Raw genomic sequence first — 14,970 nt, forward strand, 5'->3', positions numbered from 1 at the left:
TTCCTTTCTTGTTTGCGAAGTGTACAGCTGGACTCAGATCAGCCACACAACCCGTAGAGAAAAAGAATGCATCTTCTGGGATCGCATTGGAGTCATTGAATGGCTTTTTGAAACAATAACAAGAATATAATCATTTCGAGTTGACTTGAATATAAATTGAATTTCTTTTTCATGTCATCGCTATCAACGAAGTGCAATCAGCTGGTTTCTGATATATTGCAGCGAAGCAGCACAATCTATATAGAAGTGCTTTGGCATGTATTATAGGTCACCCATAACCGAACACTGTTTAAGTCTGTAATTTGGTGAGTATGCTACGGTTTATTGTTAGCTGAACACGAGATGGCCCTCTGATGGGAGTAAGCACGTTGCAGCATTTACACTTTTCTTGTATTTTTCTGTTGTTCTTTGACAGAATGTTCTGTGGAATCTGTAAATAAAAGCAGTTAGTTGTTACCACAGAAAGTAGGTTGTTTCTTCACACAAAACAGTGGCGTCAAGATTAAATGGCAATGCATTGTTAAAAAGACTGAATATTGCACTTCTTTGTGAATTAGGCTGTTGATACGTATGGTAGTTGTATATTGTTCACAGAACACTACATGGACCCCTGATGGGATTAAGCATATTGTACATATTATAATTTTCTTGCATTCTTTTGTTATTCTTTTGTTATCTGTCTTTTGGATGAGATGTTAAACTGAGGCCCCGTCTGCTCTCTCAAGTAGATGTAAAAGATCCCATGGCACTATTTCAAAGAAGAGAAGGGGAGTTATCCCTCGTGTCCTGGCCAATATTTATCCCTCAATCAACATAATAAAAAAACAGATTATTTGGTCATTATCACATTGATGTTTGTGGGAGCTTGCTTGTGAGCAAGTTGGTTGCCGCGTTTCCTACATTACAACGGTGACTACACTCCAAAAGTACTTCATTGGCTGTAAAGCACTTTGAGACATCTGGTGGACATGAATGGAACTACAGAAATGCAAGGCTATCTTTCTTTCTTTGATGGAATGTAGCAAGAAAAAAGGAGGATGCAATGTTAAAAACATTGAATATTGAAAATTTTTTGTTAGTTTGGTTGTAGTCTACCATGTCATAAAAATATTTTTTAAATTATCAGCATTACTTAGGAGGTTTCATCACATTTGCTCCCTCCTCCAACTGCCCCACCCCTATACTCTTCACTTGCCTGGATGAGTGCAGCTCCAACAACACTCAAGAAGCTCGACACAATTCAGGACAAAATAGCCCACTTGACCGGCAACCCATTCACCACACAGAAACATAGAAAATAGGAGCAGTAGTAGGCCATTCGGCCCTTCGAGTCTGCACCGTCATTAAATATGATCATGGCTGATCCTCTATCTCAACACCATATTCCCGCTTTTTCCCCATACTCCTTGATGCCTTTTGTTTCGAGAAATCTATCTATCTCCCTCTTAAATATATTCAGTGACTTGGCCTCCACAGCCCTCTGTGGTAGAGAATTCCACAGGTTCACCACCCTCTGAGTGAAAAAATTTCTCCTCACCTTGGTCCTAAATTTCCTACCCCGTATCCTGAGACTATGACCCCTTGTTCTAGACTTTCCAGCCAGGGGAAACTTCCTTCCCACATCCAGTCTATCCAACCCAGTCAGAATTTTATACGTTTCAATGAGATTCCCTCTCATTTTTCTGAATTCTAGTGAATACAGGCCTAGTCAACCCAATCTCTCCTCATACGAGAGTCCTGCCATCCCAGGAATTAGTCTGGTGAACCTTCGCTGCAGTCCCTCTATGGCAAGTATTTCCTTTCTTAGGTAAGGAGACCAAAACTGCACACAGTACTCGATGTGCGGTCTCACCAAGGCCCGGTATAACTGTAGTAAGACATTTGTGCTGCTGTACTCAAATCCTCATGCAATGAAGGCCAACATACCATTTGCTTTACTAACTGCTTGCTGCACCTGAATGTTTGCTTTCAATGACTGGTGTACAAGGACACCCAGGTCCCTCTGTACATCGACACTTCTCAAGACATCACCATTTAAATAATACTTTGTCCTTATGTTTTTCCTACCAAAGTGGATAACTTCACATTTATCAACGTTATACTGCATCGTACATTTGATTCCCTCATCCAAATCATTTATACCTTAAACATTCACTCCCTCCACCACCGGCGCACCGTAGCTGCAGTGTGTATCATCTACAAGATGCACTGCAGTAACTCATCAAGGCTTCTTCGGCAGCACCTCCAAAACCCGTGACCTCTACCACCTAGAAGGACAAATACAGCACCACCTCCATGTTCCCCTGCAAGTCACACACCATCCTGACTTGGGAATATCTCACCCATCCTTCATCATCGCTGGGTCAAAACCCTGGAGCTCCCTCCCTAACGGCACTGTGGGAGTACCTTCATCACACGGACTGCAGCGGTTCAAGAAGTCGACCTTCTCAAGGGCAATTAGGGATAGGCAATAAATGCTGGACTTGCCAGCAACGCCCACATCCCAGGAATGAACATTAAAAAAACATGCGCCTCCCACCCCCCCCTCCATTAGTTGCTCAACATGTCCATTCTCACAGCACCAGTGGCATCCCAGCTATTTGGAAAGCGAACAATCTCTTCATTACCCGATTGGATGATTCTTAACTGCCAGGCAAACAGCGTTTTCTTTCGCAACTCGAACATTTTTATAACTAATAAACTAAAGAGTTGAAAGAAAATTATTTTTATTGCCCCTATGATTTTTCCCCTGGGGGTTACTCCCAGCTGTGTCTTGAACATTAATCTTCAATTCCTGGAGACTCCTGGACAATCCTGGAGGGATTGAAAGAAAAATTGAAGGTCAAGAAATTTGGTGCCGCCAGGGAGCGGAGGTGCCGCACGATGAGCAGCGTGCCGGACAGTGCAACCGCGGCACCAACTCCACAACCAAAGTGATACCGAAGCGGAAATGAAAACGTGAGATTTTTATTAGCAGCAGCCAGCCACCTCCCCTTTAAATTTAGCGTCGGTAGCGGCCAGCTACCCGGTACTCTTATCCTGAAACTGTCGCTGTCACTGTTATCACCCACAACAACTTCAGGAGGCGATACCCAATGTATTCTCTGGGGCGCTAACGGGGTGATGTGCACGGCGATGATGTCACAATCTCCAAGCGCAGGAGATCGGGGCGCAATGCCATAGTGCCGCCGCTCAACTCGGGAATCGTTAGCGGCACTGCGCCCAGTCGCAAAGTCATTTGTGCCCCATTAGCACCCCCGGGGGCACTAACGGGAGGTGCAAATGACCCCAATTTCTCCCCGAAGAGTCCCAAAAAGGGTTGAGCTGGAATGAGCTTATTTATTTTGAGGCAAATGAACTTGCAACAGAGGCCAAAATGAGAGCAGTTTTGCTTACTGTCGGTAGACCTGTGTACATACATTGATTAAGAACCTGATTGCTCCTGCCCAGCCGAAAGACAAAACGTACGGCGAGTTGGTCCAAGTGATCAAAGAACATCTGAGCTTGAAGCCACTGGTTTCTGCAGTATGGCTCAAGTTTATCCAAACGTGCCAAATGGATGATAAAAAATGTTTCTCAGTTTGTGGCAGGACTGAGGAAAGTCTGAAACACGTGACTTTGGGTTTCTCAACAATGCAATAAGTTGGTGGCTGTTTGAAACGAAATGCTGTGCAGAAGAAACTGTTGGTAGAAGACAGAAACACGTCTGCTAGAGCTCCCGAAATAGCACTTGGGATGGAGACTGATGTCAGGCATGCTAGCGAGTTGCAGGCTACAGGATCCAACAGCGCTGGGATAAATACATGTTGCTCAACCCCGATCGTCATCCAGATCCATGTCTTTGTAAGAAGGTTAAGTGTATTATTGGCACAAGATTGGCCCATTGACTGTGTTGCCAGAACATAAATCTAGAATCTAGGCTGGCACTCCACGACAGTGCTGAGGGAGTACCGCACTGTCAGAGGTGCCGTCTTTCAGATGAGAAGTTAAACCAACTCTTTATTCTGAGACTGTGGACTGGATTTTCAATTTGTTACTGCCTCGGTTTTCACCCCGGAGGGGCGGTAATGGCAACAGAAAGCATTTCCGGGCGGGTGGCCAGTTTCCAGCGCCTCGCTGGGACATTCGGTGCCGGGTTTGTGGGGGCGTGGAGCAGTACCGCCCCGGAGAGGCGAGCCAGTGTGCAATGCCCCTGGTTCCGACTCCGGCTCGAAATTTGAAACGCGCCCTATCCTAGCGCCCCTTAGCCCGCCCTAGTGGGACCGCCTGTGAAAGCTGGTGGTTCCAGCTGTAGCGGCCGCAGTGAGCGAAGGAATGTCTACTTGAGATAAGTGCGATTGTTTTTTCTTTTTTTTCTTTTTGCGAATCATGTGGATGAGGCGTCAGGGAAGTATTGGGAATGTAGTTGGTGGTCTTTTTTCAGATATTTCTTTTTTCATGGCAGCCTCTCTTCGGGTGCTCCGAGGCCGGCTGTTTTCATTTGCTCAGCCAGACTGGCGCCCTAAAAGAGGTGTAGAACACTTCCCTTAGATCTCTGCTCCACACGCAGGGCCCAGCTGGTGAATTTTGCGGCTGGAGACGCAAATCGTTTCCCGGCGCAAAATTTTACGTTCCACCCGGTTAGCGTTGCAATAGAAGAGCAACCAAATTTCCACCCCTGTGACTCCTAGTTCTAGACTCCCCAGCCAGGGGAAACATCGTCCCAGCATCTACCCTGTCAAGCTGCTTAAGAATTTTGTATGTTTCAATGAGATTACCTCTCATTCTTCTAAACTCTAGAGAATATAGGCCTAGTCTACTGAATCTCTCCTCATAGGACAATCCTCCCATCTCAGGAATCAGGATAGTGAACCTTCGTTGTACTCCCTCTAAGTTAAGTATATCCTTCCTTAAGTAAGGAGACCAAATCTGCACACAGTATTCCAGGTATGATCTCACCAAGGCCCTGTATAATTTCAGTAAGACTTCTTTACTCGAATACTTCAATTCCTTTGTAATAAAGGCTATTATACCATTTGTTTTCCCAATTGCTTGCTGTACATGCATGTTAACTTTCTGTGATTTATGTACAAGGACACCCAGGACCCTCTGAATAGCAACATTTCCCAATATCACACCATTTTAAAAAATATTCTGCTTTTCTATTTTTCATACCAAAGTTTACTTACTTCGCATTTCTCCACATTATATTCCATCTGCCATGTTCTTGCCCACTCACTTAACCTGTCTATATCTTTTTGCAGCCTTTGTGTCCTGCTCAGAACTTAATTTCCCACCTAGCTTTGTATCATCAGCAAACTTACATTTCACTCTGTCCCCTCATCTATTGTAAATAGCTGAGGCCCAAGCACTGATCCTTCCGGTACCCCAATAGTTATAGCCTGCCAACCCGAAAATGGCCCAGTTATTCTTGCTCTCTGTTTTCTCGACACAGAGATTGCAAGATCTTAGTGAGAAGCTTACTCCGGGGCCAGCGATGAATATCTTTGTTTCATCGCTGAATGCAAATTCGGGGCCATCCTCTTTATGTCTACCCTATCAAACTGGTTCATAATTTTAAAGACCTCTGTTCAGTCACACCGGACTCTGTCCTACAAGCACCATGGGATATTTCACCATGTTAAAGGCGCTATATAAAAAAAAAGAATTGAATTTATTTCGTGCCTTTCATGACCACTGGACGTCTCAAAGTACTTTTTGGAGTGTAGTCAGCCGGTCCAGGCAGCGGCCGGTCGAGGGGGTCGTTCAGCCTGACTGCCTGCCTCTCTTCCACGGTTACATCCGAGCCAAGGTGTCCCTGGAGGTGGAGCACGCGGTGTGCACCGGTACGCTCGCGGCCTTCCGCGAGGGACTGGAGTGCATCATCACCCCAGGCAACCAAATTTTGATTTGATTTAAGTTACTGCCAAAGTTTCATTTGTTTATTGTAGCGGTTTTAGCAAACTTTCTCCATTTAAATAATAACTTGCTCTTTGATTTTTTTCTGCCAAAGTGCATCACCTCACACTTTCCAACATAATAACCTATCTGCCAAATTTTTGCCCACTCACTTAGCCGGTCTTTGTCCTTTTGCAGGTTTTTTGTGTCCTCCTCACACATTGCTTTTCCTCCCACCTTTGTATCATCGGCAAACTTGGCTACGTTACACTCGGTCCCTTCATCCAAGTCGTTAATATCGATTGTAAATAGTTGAGGTCCCAGCACTGATCCCTGCGGCACCCCACTAGTTACTGATTGCCAACTCGAGAATGAACCATTTATCCCGGCTCCCTGTTTTCTGTTAGTTAGCCAATCCTCTATCCATGCTAATATATTACCCCCAACCTCATGAAATTTTATCTTGTGCAGTAACCTCTAATGTGGCACCTTGTCAAACGCCTTCTAGAAGTCCAAATACACCACATCCACTGGTTCCCCTTTATCCACCCTGTTCGGTACATCCTTAAAGAATTCCAGTAAATTTGTCAAATATGACTTCCCCTTCATAATTCCATGCTGACTCTGCCTGACTGAATTATGCTTTTCCAAATGTCCTGCTACTGCTTCTTTAATAATGGACTCCAACATTTTCCCAACCACAGATGTTAGGCTAACTGGTTTATAGTTTCCTACTTTCTGTCTGCCTCCTTTTTTAAATAGGGGCATTACATTTGCAGTTTTCCAATCTGCTGGGACCTCCCCAGAATCTAGGGAATTTTGGTAAATTACAACCAATGCATCCACTATCCCTGCCGTTACTTCTCTTAAGACCCTAGGATGCAAGTCATCAGGTGCAGGGGATTTATCTACCTTTAGTCCTATTATCTTACTGAGTGCCACCTACTTTCTGAATGTTATTTTTTCTTTTAAAAAGCTGAAACAAATCAACTACCATCCAAAATTAATTTCCAATTGTTTATCAGAATTAAAAGTATCACTAGAAACATAGAAACATAGAAATTTACAGTGCAGAAGGAGGCCATTTCAGACCATCGTGTGCGCGCCAGTTGACAAAGAGCCACATGGCTCTTGGTCAGCACCTCTGAAGGTTACATATAAACCAATGAACAGTGAACAATGGTGGAAAGGTAAAGAGCACCCGGTCCAACCAGTCCGCCCCCCACAACTGTGATACTCCATGTATCGCAACATTTTACACTCCACCCCACCCGGAGCCATACTATCTCCTGGGAGATTCTGCCCATAATCTACAGTCAGCGGCATAGCAAAGGCAGTCGCCACTGGCCCCGAATTAGCATCCCACAAAGATATCGTGATCTCTGTGATGAGAGGTTAGGCTTTTCCGACGTACAGTTGGTATCAACGGAGTGTAGTGGGAATCTCATAGCGCGAGCTGCTGTCCATGCTGTCCATGCACATTGCCAATCACATTGCAGCATCCTCACAGACAGGAAACCAGGAAATCGAAAGCACTAATAATCAATAACTTTAAAAAAAAATGATAGAGGGAGAAATAAAGATTGGGAGATACACATTGAGTTAAGCTGAAATATCATGAACAAACTTGTATGAAAATATGGGCCCAAAAATTGCGGTCGGAGGCTTCCGCAGATGTCTCCGACCTGAAGAATTTCTATGAATCTACCTGGTGGTCCGCGAAGTTTGGAAACTTTGGCCCTGGGCCTCTACACAAAGGCCTGCATAGAGGTCCATGTATTCCAGGGACGTAGGCACTTCATTCGCATCCCTGGGATCACGTGGCTGGCCCAACCAATCCAAGTAGAGTATTCCCATTCCTACCTGTGGTGAGTTACGTTTGTATGGAATCACCAGAAGTATGAATGTGTGTTTTGGGGGGTAACCCAAACAATTAAAAGAATTTTTTTTTTAAATCACATATTTAAAATTAATCAAAATGGAATTTAATTATTTACAACAAAAAATTATTTTTTTGAAAAATAAATGTACATGTTTTAAAGCATCTAAAAATGTACTTAGCTTATTTAACAGGATTTTAAATGTTTAAATTATTGAAAAAAGTATTTTTCTGTCCTTTAAAAATCTTACGCTTTATCAGTCGTAAGAATTTCACGGGCATTCGCTGGGCAGAATTTGGGCAAATAGCCCAACTCTCCACCCACAGAGGCCCTTTACTTCTGGATGCATGCAATCTGTTAAGCGGATTCTTGACAGATCATAAGTGCTGGATTTAGGCGCATGCCCTTTGTATACCTAAACCCGGAACCTGCGGGGACCCTACGGACACCTCATACGCACTTGTGGAGAGCACGAATTCAGAGCCATGCTTTTTAAAATTAATTTTTAAATCTAATATCGTTAACTTATTGGAGACATTTGACATCACAGCACTTTAAAATGAGTTTATCAGGGCCAGAACGGTTAGTTATTACTCAGATCACTTTTAAAAACCCAGTTACACCTCACTTGAATGAGTCTAAATTTTTATGGGGTTTCGAACAGCAATATTTGTTCGTAAAAGGGGAGATATTCAACAGATCAATGTTTTCACTGATTGCTGGCTCAGTAAGGTAGTGCTGGGGGGAATGGTTTGGGTGGGGATCTACAGTACAGCCTGTGGAGAAACAATGAATGGCAGACGGCAACTTGAGGATTCCCACGTTAGGCTGCTCAGGAGCTAAATCCTGACGGTGAATTCAAAGGTGAAATGATGGCAAACACTACCAGTTCACCATCATCGAGGCCACAAGTTCTGGACCTTTAATATTAAGGTTTAAAAATATGGAGAAAAATCTCTGTGTTGATGGAGCAAAATGAATTCTTGGCAAATTTGTTTGTAGCTTTTCTTCAAAGAAATGTCCATAAAAAAATTATAATTTCACAGAGTCTTATTACATCTCTGAGAAATGCCTTAGAGCCCTTCAGATATCATTCATTATCTTGAAGCACAGTGACTATTAGGTAAGACAGCAGCCATTTTGCACCCAGCTGAATCACACAAATAGCAATGGAATGAGTGTCCAGATAATTTGTTTTTGTTAGTGTTGGCTGGCAGAAGAACAAAAAAAACCAGTACTTATTTGATGCCTTTAATATAGAAAATGCCCCAAGGTGCTTTGCAAAATGAGGAGAAAAACAAATAAGGTATGCTGTGAGAGATTAGAAGGGATAATCAAAGGTCGGTTAAAAATAATTTTGTTTTAAAGGTTTTTAAAGATCTGGAGAGGTGGAATGGTTAAGGGAAGAAGTTCCAGAAGGCAAGGCTGAGGCAGAGAAAGGCTCTGCTATCAAAGCTGGGGTGAAGGATGTGGGGCATGCACGAAGGCCAACGTCCAAGGATTTGAAGTGTTTATGAAGGTATACAAGGCTGGAGGTGAGAGGATAAGGCAAGGCCATGGATGGATTTGAAGATGAGGGTGAGGATTTTAAATTGAAAATCACCAAAATAGACAGGCATCTCATCTGAATGATGGGCTTCGACAAGGAATAACTACCTCAACATTAGAGTTGAGAGTCCACCCTCAATTATGCGCTCAAGTTTTGGAGGGGTTGGGGCGCAGTTGGAGCGTTGATCTCATAATCTAGGAGCATTTTTCTGCAGTAAGGGCTGTCATTCCATCAATGCCCAACTAGTGGGTGATTGCCAGGAAAGGGTTATGCAAGTCTGTGCCAGTTTTGCAGGCAGCTGCCGCAAAGCTTTCATTCCGAGACACATCCATCCGCACCCCCTCCCCCTCCCCCCACACTGTTGCACCTCTTCAGGGAACATGTCTGCTAAGGGGGAAGGGATACATCCTCCATGCCTGGCTGATGTCACCCATCTGCAGCCCTGCCACCCCACCCAGCACAAATATAATGAGAATCATGAAACCAGCAGAAACATCACTGAACATGTCATTGGCACCTTGAAGTTAAAGTTACAGTACACTGATCAATCTGGAAGCTCCCTGCAATATGTCTCGACATGGTGGGTTGTACCATATGTTAGTGTATTGCATTCTGCACAACATGGAGTTGGAGCAGGCACAGCAACAGCAAAAGGCATCATACAATGAGGAAGAATTGAGTGAAGGTGCTGGAGAACCGGAATAACGACGGACAGCACCACATGGTCCAGGGAGCAGTGGATCTCAGCTGTCACTGACATATGCAATCCACTCATCTGAAAAGTGAAAAAAAGCCTCTCTGCATTAACAGTACTTTTTACCCCGATCACAACTCCATCCATTCTGCATAAACGACAAACCATTCAGCCAATCTCTCTATCAGTGACACGCTATCAACACAGACGAACTAGCTGCAATGAAAGCAAATCATACACCAAACTTGTAAATGTGAAAATGGTGATGAATTTATATGCAAACAGAAGATTGAACTAAAATCTTTTGGCACCCAAAGAGGTGAAGGTGGATGCTGCAGTGTGTTATTGTTCGAGAATAATAAATGGGGAGCTGTACTCACTCTTGCTACTCCAGTGAGGTAATTGAAACACTTTCTGCACTTTATCTGGAACCTGGGCATGACTATCCTGGAGCTGACGGCCCCTGCAATCTTTTTCCATGCCTGGCGGACAACATATATGGTGACCCTCCTGGCACTACTGGGAACATTAGTTCCTTGTGCTCATGGGCACCTCCAGGTGTAATATATATAGCTCCACCTGTGGACTACTGTGGCACTGCAGTCAGTGCTGTGTACAAATAAAGAGGGAATAGGTCACCTAACTAGAGTTCCGGAGTGTTCTGCCACCTTAAGGCTTGTGTGTGTTTGGGAGTTGTACTAAAGATATAACAATGGTGATGAGGATGGGATAATCATTAAAAAAAAGCTGCAATTTTTGTTGGTGGAGGATTCAGCCAACTGACAAAGAGACTTTGAGAGCTTCTCTGAAAGCGGCTAGAAATGTTTTTCACTGTAAGTAATATAATCAAAATCTCCAGTGAGGAAAACCATAACCGGGTGTTGTTGGAAAGACAACAGGCAATTTTCTTAACTGAAGCAGTGCTCAAGGTGTATGAAACCCTGAAAAATTTGCTTGTGCCTGTCAAGCCAAAGAACACAACTCTTAAGCAGATTCAGCCCTACAGTCCTGAGCCCCTGGAAATTGCTGAAAGTTATCGTTTCAGAATACGAGATCAGTTAACCGAAGAAAATATCAGTGAGCACATTGTAGCATTAAAAAAGCTATTTATTCACTGTCATTTCGGAAACTTTCATGAACGAGCATTGCGTGACCGCTTTGTTTGTGGGATGAAAAATTAGCGATCAAAAGAAAGTTATTGACAACACCTAACTTGACTTTTGATTCAGTGTGTCAGACAGCTATGTCAATGAACATGGCTGCCCAATATTCCCAAGAATTTCATAGTATTTCCAGTCGTCAGACAACCGAGGTGAATCGCCTGCAGGTTAAAAGTAAAAGGCAATTGGGCCCAAGGTCCCAGAAATTGGCAATGGCAACAGTGCACTGAAGTCCTGCTATCAGTGCCTAGGACAACACATTGCTCAAAGTTATCCATATGTGAAGGTAGAATGTTTCACCTGCAGGAAAACTGGGCATCTTGAGAAGCATGCCGACTGAAGCGTAAACAAGCTTTCAAAGTTATAAGTAGGAATCCCCAGAGACTACATAGCATTGAAGAAAAACAACAGGATGAGGCGGTTTTAGAGTTACACATCATCAGGAGCATGAGGTTAACTAACAGCGATTCAAAAAGTGTCATAATCCACATAGATGTAGCAGGAACCAAGATACCCATGGAAATTGACACTGGTGCATCCATGGGTGTAGTACTGTAGTCACTATATCTCGACAAATTGCGTGATTTCCCACTGGAGAAATCCAAGATAGAGCTGCGAGGCTACTCGGAAGAGAACATTCCTGTGGTAGTTCGTATCACCGTACCGGTAAAATACAAGGATCAATTTCAGAGCTTGCCTCTATTAATAGTGGCAGGAGACAAGCCTGCCTTACTAGGAAGAAATTGGTTGGGATCACTGAAGCTGGATTGGAGTGAGATTTTTCGTGTTGAAAGGAGATTTGCATCAAAGGATGATGTCATCAAGAATTATCCGAGGTGTTCTGCGAAACAGGCAGTCCGATCCAAGGCTTCAAGGTGAGTGTCAGGGTACAGAAGGATGCTAATCAGTTTACTGCAAGCCACATTCTGTACGATATGCATCAAGGAGAAAATTGAGCAAGAACTCAAAAGGCTAGAGACTGAGAATATTATATATGGCTTGAGGAGTGGTGCAGAAGGGAGGGATTCAAATTCCTGGGACATTGGAACCGGTTCTGGGGGAGAAGGGACCAGTACAAACTGGACAGTCTGGGCAGGACCGGAACCAATGTCCTATGAGGTGTGTTTGCTAGTGTTGTTGGGGAGGGGTTAAACTAATATGGCAGGGGGATGGAAATCTATGCAGGGAGACAGAGGGAAGTAGAATGGGGTCAGAAGCAAATGATAGAAAGAAGAAAAGTAAAAGTGGAGGGCAGAGAAATGCAAGGCAAAAAGCAAAAAGGGCCACATTACAGCAAAATTCTAAGGGGGTAAAGGGAGTTAAAAAGACAAGCCTGAAGGCTCTGAGCCTCAATGCGAGGAGTATTCGGAATAAGGTGGACGAATTAACTGCGCAGATAGCAGTTAACGGATATGATGTAATTGGCATCACGGAGACATGGCTCCAGGGTGACCAAGGCTGGGAACTCAACAGCCAGGGGTATTTAGGAAGGATAGAAAGGAAAAGAAGGTGGGGTGGCATTGCTGGTTAGACAGGAAATTAATGCAATAGTAAGAAAGGACATTAGCTTGGATGATGTGGAATCGGTATGGGTAGAGCTATGGAATACCAAAGGGCTGAAAACGTTAGTGGGAGTTGTGTACAGACCACCAAACAGTAGTAGTGAGGTTGGGGATAGCACCAAACAAGAAATAAGGGATGTGTGCAATAAAGGTACAGCAGTTATCATGGGCGACTTTAATCTACATATTGATTGGGCTAACCAAACTGGTAGCAATGTGGTAGAGGAGGATTTCCTGGAATGTATTAGGCATGGTTTTCTGGACCAATATGTCGAGGAACCAACTAGAGAGCTGGCCATCCTAGACTGGCTGATGTGTGTTGAGAAGGGACTAATTTGCAATCTTGTTGTGCAAGGCCCCTTGGGGAAGAGTGAACATAATATGGTAGAATTCTTTATTAAGATGGAGAGTGACACAGTTAATTCAGAGACTAGGGTCCTGAACTTAAGGAAAGGTAACTTTGATGGTATGAGATGTGAATTGGCTAGAATAGACTGGCGAGTGATACTTAAAGGGTTGATGGAGGATAGGCAATGGCAAACATTTAAAGATCTAATGGATGAACTTCAGCAATTGTACATCCCTGCCTGGAGTAAAAATAAAATGGAGAAGGTGGCTCAACCGTGGCTAACAAGCGAAGTTAAAGAGATTGTTAAATCCAAGGAAGAGGCATATAAATTGGTTAGAAAATGCAGCAAACCTGAGGACTGGGAGAATTTTGTAACACAGCAGAGGAGGACAAAGGGTTTAATTAGGAGGGGGAAAATAGAGTATGAGAGGAAGCTTGCTGGGAACATAAAAACTGACTGCAAAAGCTTCTGTAGATATGTGAAGAGAAAAAGATTAGTGAAAACAAATGTAGGTCCCTTGCAGTCCGATTCAGGTGAATTTATAATGGGGAACAAAGAAATAGCAGACCAGTTAAACAAATACTTTGGTTCTGTCTTCATGAAAGAAGACACAAATAACCTTCTGGAATTACTAGGGGACAGTGGGTCTGGTGAGAAGGAGGAAATGAAGGAAATCCTTATTAGGCGGGAAATTGTGTTGGGGAAATTGATGGGATTGAAGGCTGATAAATCCCCGGGGCCTGATAGTCTGCATCCCAGAGTACTTAAGGAAGTAGCCCTAGAAATAATGGATGCACTGGTGATCATTTTCCAACAGTCTATCGACTCTGGATTGGTTCCTATGGATGAAGGGTAGCTAATGTAACACCACTTTTTAAGAAAGGAGGGAGAGAGAAAATGGGTAATTATCGACCAGTTAGCCTGATATCAGTAGTGGGGAAAATGTTGGCATCAATTATTAAAGATGAAATAGCAGTACATTTGGAAAGCAGTGAAGGGATCGGTCCAAGTCAGCATGTATTTATGAAAAGGAAATCATGCTTGACAAATCTTCTAGAATTTTTTGAGGATATAACTGGTAGAGTGGACAAGGAAGAGCCAGTGGTTGTGGTGTATTTGGATTTTCAAAAGACTTTTGACAAGGTCCCACAAAAGAGATTGGTGTGAAAAATTAAAGCACATGGTATTGGGGGTAATGTACTGACATGGATAGAGAACTGGTTGGCAGACAGGAAGCAGAGAGTCGGGATAAATAGGTCCTTTTCAGAATGACAGGCAGTGACTAGTGGGGTGCCGCAGGGCTCAGTGCTGGGACCCCAGCTATTTACAATATACATTAATGATTTGAATGAGGGAATTGAGTGTAATATCTCCAAGTTTGCAGATGAAACTAAGCTGGGTGGTGGTGTGAGCTGTGAGGAGGAAGCTAAAAGGTGACTTGGACAGGTTAGATGAGTGGGCAAATGCGTGGCAGATGCAGTAAAATGTGGATAAATATGAGGTTATCCATTTTGGGGGCAAAAACACGAAGGCAGAATATTATCTGAATGGCGGCAGATTAGGAAAAGGGGAGGTGCAGCGAGACCTGGGTGTCATGGTACATCAGTCATTGTAAGTTGGCATGCAGGTTCAGCAGGCAGTGATGAAGGTAAATGGCATGTTGGCCTTCATAGCTAGGGGATTTGAGTATAGGAGCAGGGAGGTCTTACTGCAGTTTTACAGGGCCTCAGTGAGGCCTCACCTGGAATATTGTGTTCAGCTTTGGTCTACTAATCTGAGGAAGGACGTTCTTGTTATTGAGGGAGTGCAGCGAAGTTTCACCAGATTGATTCCCGGGATGCTAGGACTAACATATGAGGAGAGACTGGATCGACTGGGCCTGTATTCACTGGAGTTTA

This window comes from Pristiophorus japonicus, chromosome 10 (genome assembly GCF_044704955.1).
Source record: "Pristiophorus japonicus isolate sPriJap1 chromosome 10, sPriJap1.hap1, whole genome shotgun sequence".
NCBI lineage: Eukaryota > Metazoa > Chordata > Chondrichthyes > Pristiophoridae > Pristiophorus > Pristiophorus japonicus.